The sequence below is a fragment of the Tursiops truncatus genome, chromosome 6 (assembly GCF_011762595.2).
Source record: "Tursiops truncatus isolate mTurTru1 chromosome 6, mTurTru1.mat.Y, whole genome shotgun sequence".
Lineage (NCBI taxonomy): Eukaryota > Metazoa > Chordata > Mammalia > Artiodactyla > Delphinidae > Tursiops > Tursiops truncatus.
The window spans coordinates 48,467,493-48,476,617 of NC_047039.1; the positions used below are offsets into that span (position 1 = coordinate 48,467,493).

Genomic DNA, 9,125 nt, shown 5'->3' on the forward strand with positions numbered 1-9,125 from the left:
CCAAATGACCCCCAAAAGACTTTTACTGAGGTTCAAAGAGTTCCCATTTCTGAAATACTAGGTACAATATTTTTTAACAGAGTAAATAGAGCCCAAGAGATAGTAAGTCTTTTAAACACTTCTCTCCCTTCCCCTTCAGTTAAGAGAAGCCAACTTAATATATTTTTCTTCCAATTGAGCCCAGGGGACCCCATTCACTACTGTGGGGCTATAAAAGGTATTTGGGAGTCTAACCAACAGCAGAAGACAGATGGCAGGCTCTGCGGCAATCACAGGTTCATCTGAGGGGTGCTTATTAAGCCCGTTCCCTCTTCCAGAGTCTTCTGACACACATCCCTTTTGAATTTGACCCCTTTCATTTTCGTGTGGCAACTTGCAGCTCATGATGCCTTGGGGCGAGTTATAATAAGTTCATGTCCGAGATTACACATCTGATATTTATAAAAACACAAATACTCCAGACCTTTCTCCAGGCAGGAAATGACAAATCTTTGGTAAGCTATTTTCAGGACTTAAAAAAAGAGGAAAAAGAAAGAAGTTGGTGATGAACTAACCGTTGAGAGTACAACGATGTTGCCTTACTGCATATTGAAACCAGTCCCTTCTAACAAAAATGCCAAAAGCCATTATCTGTACAATTTAATACTGTGCAGTAAGTCCTTGGCAATCCCCAGTAATCTGCAGCATTACATAGTACTGCACCGGACGGGACATGAGATAATACGGAATGACTTAATTAGACTTGGGGATGCCGGCATATCGTGACTCTGTAAGTCCAACTTCGTTATTTCTCAATGACTTCCAGTTGGAAAATATGATCTTAGGTGATAACATTTCCTTAACTTTTATGTATCTCCTTTTATTACATCAGAGGATCGTGGTGGTGCTGGAGGTGGTGGCCAGTGGCAGTTCTGGTATGTTTTCTTTTAAAAAGTACTCAACTTTAGCGTTTGCCAGAAAGCATTATTTAAACCCCAGAGATACAAAGTCTCCCAAAGCAATGCTGCATTTTTAGTGTTAAAAGCACAGATTTTTAATCACATTTACCTCTAGTATGAATGGGAGAAACAAAGACAGAGCTTCACTGTGCTATCTTGGTATGTGATCACCTTTTGTAAAATGCTCAGTCTTGCCTCTGTGAAGCCAAGCTATTCAGAACCAGCTATTTCAGCAAAAGGTTTTAAGTTGATAAAATACATGACTAAGAACCATAATTCCTTGTGCTATTACTTTAAAAATAAATTTAATTCTTTTTTCTATTTTTATTTTGAAGATTTCAAACATATAGAAAAGTTGAAAGAATCATGTATCATTACATTAAGATTTTTCCATATGCACTTTATTTAAATGTATCTGCATCCATGTATTGATATGTATCAAACATGTAAATACGTATTAAACACCATCATCACATCTAACGCAAATGACAATAATTCCCTAATTTCATCTACTATCTAGCTCATAATAAATTTTTCTTAATTGTTATCCAAATATTTGTTGGTTTGTTTTTACATAGCTGGTTTATTTGAACCAGAATCCAATCAAAGTTCACATTTGCTTTTGGTTGTTATGTTCCTATAGTTTCTTTTAATTTAGAACAGTCCTCACAGATGTTTTGTTAATTTGTTTGGTTTTTAAAGATCTTGACTTTCTCAAGACAGTGACATTAGTGACATTGAGTACAATCATTTAATTAAGGTATAATGGACTGATCTCCCCATGGTAAGTACATTTCTCCTTTTTGTTATTACATTTAAAAATCTGTATCTATTTTGATTATTAATTATTAAATTAATTATTTAAATGATTAATATATTGTGTATAAATCATGACCAAGGGCTTCCCTGGTGGCGCAGTGGTAATGCAGGGGACACGGGTTCGTGCCCCGGTCCGGGAAGATCCCACATGCCGCAGAGCGGCTGCGCCCGTGAGCCATGGCCGCTGAGCCTGCGCATCCGGAGCCTGTGCTCCGCAACGGGAGAGGCCACAATAGTGAGAGGCCGCTTACCGCAAAAAAAAAAAAAAAAAAAAAAAAAATCATTACCAATTTATCTTGCTCGAGAATTTTTAACCTCACATCCATGGATAAGCTTGGAGGATGTACATGAAATCTTTAAAATTGCTTGCAAAGTGTTATGTATATACTTATGCCTAGGGAATATGAAATTCATGCAATTTTCAAAGGGGATAAAGACACAAAAGTGACTAAGAACAATGGTTGCAGGTCACTGTCTTCATCCTTGAATTATGTTGTAATGCCACCCATTTTGCCGTCTCCTTACTCTGGCAAGTTGGTGCTCCCTACACTGACTGGAACCTCTCAATAAAGCTAATGATTTACTGACATGTGGACTCACTGTCACAATTAATGAACTCATCACTTTGGGACCATAAAGCTGTACGACCCATTCCTATTATGACCATGATATATACTAAAACATATAGGTTGATACTTTACAAAGACATTTTAAAAGCTTTATTGAAACAGCAACATGGCACGCAGGTGTAGCAAGGGGAAATAGGAGGAGGGAGTCCATGAGAGGAGGGGAGACGGGAGAGGGAGAGGCAGCCAAATACTGTGATCTAAGCTGATCTCAGTAGTGATAAAAGGAAGGGAGATGTAGAGAAGGCAGAAGAAGGAAGGGGAAAAGGGGAGGAGGGAAGAGAAGGGCACAGAAATCTATCAAATACAAGCAAGTGAGAAGCAGCGCGGCAGGCCTTCTCCTCTTACAACCCATGTGGATTCCCATAAAACACTTGCTTAGTCACCCTCCTCTTATCATTAGTCTTCCATTGGGTCTTATTTATTAGCATGTGACTTTACTGTGCAAAGTTCTGCTCTTGGGGTGTGGGAGAAGGGGGTGCAGGGCTCAGTTCAGATCCCCCTCTGGATCCCACTGAATGTTCCTGGGCCGGTTCACTAGAAAGGCCTCAAACATTCCCACAGGCTTCTCCCTCCCCAGTAAGTCCAAGATGGGCCCAGCCTTCCAGTAGGTACCACCAGGAGAGCCACCACCAGACTATGCGTCTCCTGTATGCAAATGTGGAGAAAGGCGACCTATCAGGGCAGATGAATTGGACGAAGGAACCCACTCTGGGCAGACAGTCCCACTGGTTCTCAGTTTGGCCACCAGAGCCTGGCAGGATCTTGGCTCTCCTCACCCTGGTGACTGGGCACCATTACACCATTACTGTTACTTTAGCCTACCAAGCAAAAGACCCCAATAAGTGGATTCAGGGAAAACAATTCAAGGAAGAACTTCTCTTTCCTCTGTTTCCAACATTAGAGGAAACCTGAAGAATCCAGGCTTATAAACATACTCCTGCTAAGTATCCCACTCTACTAATAAAGTGGAGTCTTTGACTTTAAGAAAAAACACTGGGATTCAGATGATTTGGGGCGTGAAATTTCAGGTTGGCCATTACAGGTATTTCATTTATATTGGTTCATTTATCCCCAATAATGCCTCTGTGTTTTATAATGAAAACCTCAGCACAGGAACTCTTTCTGTTTGCCCATGCAGCTGGGTAACAACTTAGATTCATGGTTCTGAGTCTGGGAACTGATTTTTCCTATTAGCTTTAGGAAATATTTTCCCCGTTATTTCAAGTTTAGCACAGTTTGATGTGGCTATTACAGTATATCAGCCCCTCCTCCACTCTACCCCCAACCCATTTTTGGCCGATTAGAAGCACCGTATTCCTTATTTAGTACCTGCACACCTTTCCATTGTAGGGTCTATACATGTAACTCTTGCAGTGTCTAGAACTAAGACCCACTCTTTGGGCAGAAGGTAATGCATCCTGACAGTAACTAGTTAAGCAGAAATTATTTTCCTTCCTGTATGGGGCCAGGGCCCGTATTACAATCCTGCAGAGGGGAAGAATGACCAAAGACCACATGAGGTTCTCAGAATCTGATTTTCCCCATGATTCTTCATTTGCTCACTCTGGCACAGCCTGAGACAAACCGTGAGGACAGCAGAGTTCATCTTCTTAGCCACTGAGCTCTTTATGTGTGACTTTCAGTATTTTCCTCTGAGCCAGGAACCTGGGGTCCCCTTGTTAACAGGAGCCCCATTGCACTGGGCTGGCCCAGGCAACTTCCTCTTTAAGATCATGGCTGCCTGTCTAATCAGTTAACGTGGTTTTACAAGTTAACTAGTCTCTAGTTAAATACATCTGCCTCCACTGTGGTAGATACTACAGGTTTTCTAGACTAGGAGACTGTAAACTACAGCCTGTGACCAAGTCCAGCTTACAGCTTGTTTCTTGTTTTTTAATAAAGTTTTGTTGGGACACCTGTTTATTTACAAACTGTGGCTGCTTATGTACCACAGTGTGATGAGCAGGATGGGCAGTTGTGTCAGAGACCGTATCCCATGGCCTATAAAGCCTGAAATATCTACTTTCTTGCCTTTTACAGAAACAATCTGCCAACCAACCCTGATCAATATAACAGCTATTCCTTTCTTCCTTTTTGATGTACAGAACCCAAGCCATCTGGCATTTTGTTACTTCCGATTGATTCCATCCTCACCGGTATATCCTCCGTATGAATATATCTGGGTACTGCCTGCCATATCCCAACTCAAAGGAGTGATTCCAGTGGTAGAAACTATAGGCAACTTCTAAGGCTGGCGTGATAACATGATAACCTGCTGCCTGCTGGCTATGCACACTTGTGAACCTCTCCACTGTGAGTGTGATCTGGCCCCAGTTTCTGAATGTCATTTGCATTCAATACACTAAGAATCCATGGGATAGTTATTTCCTGTTTCCATTTTTTGCAGAATGATGAAGTGGGAGACGTTGACTCTGGGGTCAGAAAGACCTGAATTGTATTCCAGGCTCAGTAACTTTCTGGCTGTGTGACTTTTGGCTAGTTACTAACCTCTCTGGGGCACAGTCTGCTCATCCCTAAAGAAAGTGCTCAGTATATCATTGTGCCATGTTTGAGGAAGGATGTGAAAAAGGAAGGTGTCAACTTTTTACAAAGTTTCTGAGAGATAAAAATGAGTTGTTAGGAGGAAATGTCTGGCATTTAGTACTCCCTCAATAAATACTCTTTTTCTTCTTTTCCCAGCTGGTTATACTCTAATCCTGACACCTCCAATTCCTCAATAACTACGACTGGCCTTGAATCCCGAAGGCTGAGAACTTGCCTGCTACCCTGGTTTCCTATTAACTGCTTTGCTTACCATTTGATCATACTGCTCTGCAACCTATTTATTTCAGGGAATTCTAGCCTCCAAGATGGCAAGCCGGGCCAGACGTCTGCTCATTACCTGCTGTTCATGGGCTCTAGCCCTGCCCGGGATATGAACTTCGTCTGAACTTTCTAATTAATGGTTCTTGGGGAGTTATCTGAAGCTTCCTTTAGGGACTGATCATCCAAATCCAGATCTTTCTTGGGATTAATATCCCATTTATCAAATGACTAGTTCCTGACTTGGGTAATGTTCCAGTGCCCACTACTAGCTTGAACCAGCCTGTTCCAAGCCCTGCTTCTGAGTCTCAGTCCTACTGTTCTCTTCCATTTGTTGCAGTTTCCCCGGGCCCACAACCCACCCCACACAATTCTTATTATCTTATGTATATGATTCTTGAAATATGGATGTGAGATCTTGTATGATCAACATTTATTGGCTGTAAAGAGTAAAGGCACATCCTTGTATGAAGGGGCGGAATCTCACCTAAAAGATAAAGTCATTCTTAGTATCTACAGGTATGTGTTTTGGATTATGGAAGAGAATTTAAAGAGATTCCCTTGGAGATGGAAGTGTCTGTGTGACTGTGTATGTCAGAGGATGGGGGGGTTGTCTTTTGGCTTTGAGCCTAATAGTGGCAAGAATCCAGTAGACAGCTCCTCAGTTGTGGGTATAAAGACAGGAAACAAAGAGTCCACATAAGGTGCTTATAAGACGGTTCAAGCTCCTTGGGGCTGGAGTAGATATTTCAAGAGAGCGGGTTGGAAAAGAGAGTCCCTAGGATCCATACTCGCTGCTATACCTTCACCTAGAGCAGTGTCTGGCATATTATAGGTGCTTAGTAAATATTTGTTGAGCAAATGAATGAATGATAGCATAACAGCCTCTAGTTTTTAAGCTGGCTTCTGCTACCTGAGGAACAGATGGCAGAAGGGTCTTGATATGGAAGGGCCTTGACTTGTTCAGGTATAAATATGAAATCAGTTTTCATTTTCCATTAATTACTCCCAATGGGTATAGAGCTTCATTCCAGTTCCTAGAGTTTAATCTGTTTCATTTTAGAACTTGAGTCTCATATTTAATTCCAAGCTCTGTTCTTCTCCTCTTGCTCACTTCCCCTACAGCCCTGGCTAGATGACTTGGGGTAAAATCTGATCTCTCATCCAATTCACAAATCAACTTTTGACCCCATGCTCTTATTACCCTATGATGGAGTAGGATGAAGGGAAAACACTGCCTGTGATGACTTTGTTGTTGTCATTTCTGGGTCTAATACTGAATGGCACAGGATCTACGTATGTGGCTGACTTCTGAATCCTAATTCTTTTTGTGGGGTACATGCCTTAGTTTGGGGAGAAGATCCTATTGTGGCCTTTTGCTCCACAGTTCCTTTATGAGAGATGCATCTTAGGCTTGAGCTCTTCCTTACCCTATCTCAAGCCTCTACCATGGCTAGTAGCTTGGGAAGGGGGATGGCATGGGAAAGAGATTCTTACAAGATGGCTCAAGCCTAGCTATCTTCTCTGGTGTCCATATGATCTATGGTGAACTCAGCCTCAACACATCAAACTGTGTGAATGCAGGACTCCTCTTGGCTGTCATTTACCACAGTTTTGCCATCTTGCTCTTGCTACTTTCTCCACCCTGCTGCAGCACCAGGCAAACCCAGTTCTCTGGCAGAGCAACTTTTGAGAAAGAGATCAACTCTACTCCCTGACAAAATAGGCAAATCAAGCAGTGATTCTATTTAAATGTATGACTTAATGAGATCTAACCACCACAGGGCTCATCATGGAACTAGTGATGCCACCATTTTCCTTTATACTTAAAGTCATGTTCATTAGAGAAAGTAAAATGAAATATAGGGCTTCCCTGGTGGCGCAGTGGTTAAGAATTCGTCTGCCATTGCAGGTTACACAAGTTCGAGCCCTGGTCTGGGAAGATCCCACATGCCGTGGAGCAACTAAGCCTGTGCGCCACAACTACTGAGCCTGCGCTCTGGAGCCCGCGAGCCACAACTACTGAGCTTGCATGCTACAATTACTGAAGCCCGCGTGCCTAGAGCCCGCACTCTACAACAAAAGAAGCCACTGCAATGAGAAGCCCGCGCACCGCAACGAAGAGTAGCCCCTGCTCGCTGCAACTAGAGAAAGCCCGCGAGCAGCAACGAAGACCCCACGCAGCCAAAAATAAATTAAAAAAAAAAAGAAATATAGGTAAAGAACAACAGCAAAAATCACCTATAAACTCAGTATCTAGAATAACCTTTGATATATGGACTTCCAGATTGTTTTTACAATGTATCTATATGAAATTTAAAAAGTAGGAGAATGGTGGAACTACATTGCTATATTGCTTTGTGCCCTGCTTTGCTCATATAGTAATAAAAACACATCTACTACTCTATACCATTACTTATGCTGGCAACATGGCATTTCATTTTATAGATACACTGAAAACCTTATTGTAGGACATTTGGGTTCTGTCCAACTTTCCACTGTTACAAATATTGCTTTAGTAAGTATGTCTGTACTTGTAATTTTGGTCCCATTTCTAATTATTCTTTAGGATAATTCTTAGAAATATAATAGCTAGGTCAAAGGATATTTACAATTTAAAGTTTGATCAAAGGGTATCCATCTTTGTAAGGCTATAGCCAAAACACCCTTCAGAAAGCGTGTCAAAATTTTGTACAGCAGTTCCTCTTACCTACATTCTCATCCAAGAGTAGGTATTTTTTTCTTTTTCTTTTCTGTCTAGTGAGTATCTAAGAGTATCAAGGAAAGGATAAGCTTATTTTACTTCTCTTTATAAAGTAGGTGTAAGTCCAGCCTCTGGGAATGGTCAGTGCAATGAACCTGGGCAATTTCTCTCGGGGGAAAACAAGTATAAAACTGGATAAGATTATTCAATACAGCTATTTTAGGGAGTGGAAATAGACAAAAGTTGGCAACAGTTTGAAAAGTGTTTATTCATGAAAAACGGCTACTGTATTTGATTAAAAACTGTGAATTTATAGCCTTCTTGCTTCTGAGTGTTTCCATCCCCTTCAAGCTTGGGTGGCAAAAATCTACACCTTTACCAGTTGAAGATGATGGACTTGAGTTGGAGCAGGGGACAGAGTAGCTAGAAATTTAAGGGAGAAAGGATTTTAGAAGTGAAAGAACTATAGAAGTGTTGTGATGATAAATTCTCCATACACCCCTGTATGACGGCTAACCCATACATGCCTGACAAAAGAACACATACGAATATCCTGTGTCATTATGTCCTTGACCCCCACACAGCTTAATAGCAACAATGGAAACTTTACTGGCTTGACTATCTTAATATAGCCTATGTCCAATTATTGTCTGGTGAGCCACTAAATTACGTAAGTGCAAGGAAGATGCTTAGGAAGTCATACTAAAAACAAGAAGCAGGAAAGAAAGAAACTGAGCAGAGATACCAGCAGCTGCATATCATGAAGGTGACAGATTTCATTCAGACGTATTTCAGTACAGGAAATTTAATTACCTACAAAGTAAAACAAAACGACTAGCTCCCTCCTAATACAAAATGAAATTCAGAACTGATAAAGCATATTACCTACAATGTCCACATTTCAACCAAAAATAACTAGATATTCAAAGGAAACATAAAGAATGATTCATAGTCATTGAATAATATACTCAATAGAAACTGACTTCAAGCTGGCCCATATGTTGAATTTAGCAAAAACTTTAAAACAGCTATTATAAATATGTTTAAAAACTTAACGAAAATTATGCCCAAATAATTAAAGAAAACATATACTATTACTAAGTAAACACAGAGAATGCCAACAAAAAAATAGAAACTATAGAAATAATCTAAAAGAAACCATAAACATGAACCTAAATCAGCTTGACAGATTTGAGAAGAAATAAGAATCAG

General features: G+C 40.7%; 1 long non-coding RNA gene across 1 annotated transcript; it reads left to right on the plus strand.

Annotated features, from left to right (window-relative positions):
• The first annotated feature begins 330 nt into the window (after nt 1-330).
• LOC117312778 (uncharacterized) lies at nt 331-8,250 on the plus strand. Its single transcript, XR_004527225.2, has 3 exons — nt 331-769; nt 872-914; nt 7,122-8,250. It is a non-coding gene; the product is annotated as an uncharacterized lncRNA (long non-coding RNA).
• Nucleotides 8,251-9,125: the final 875 nt, after the last annotated feature.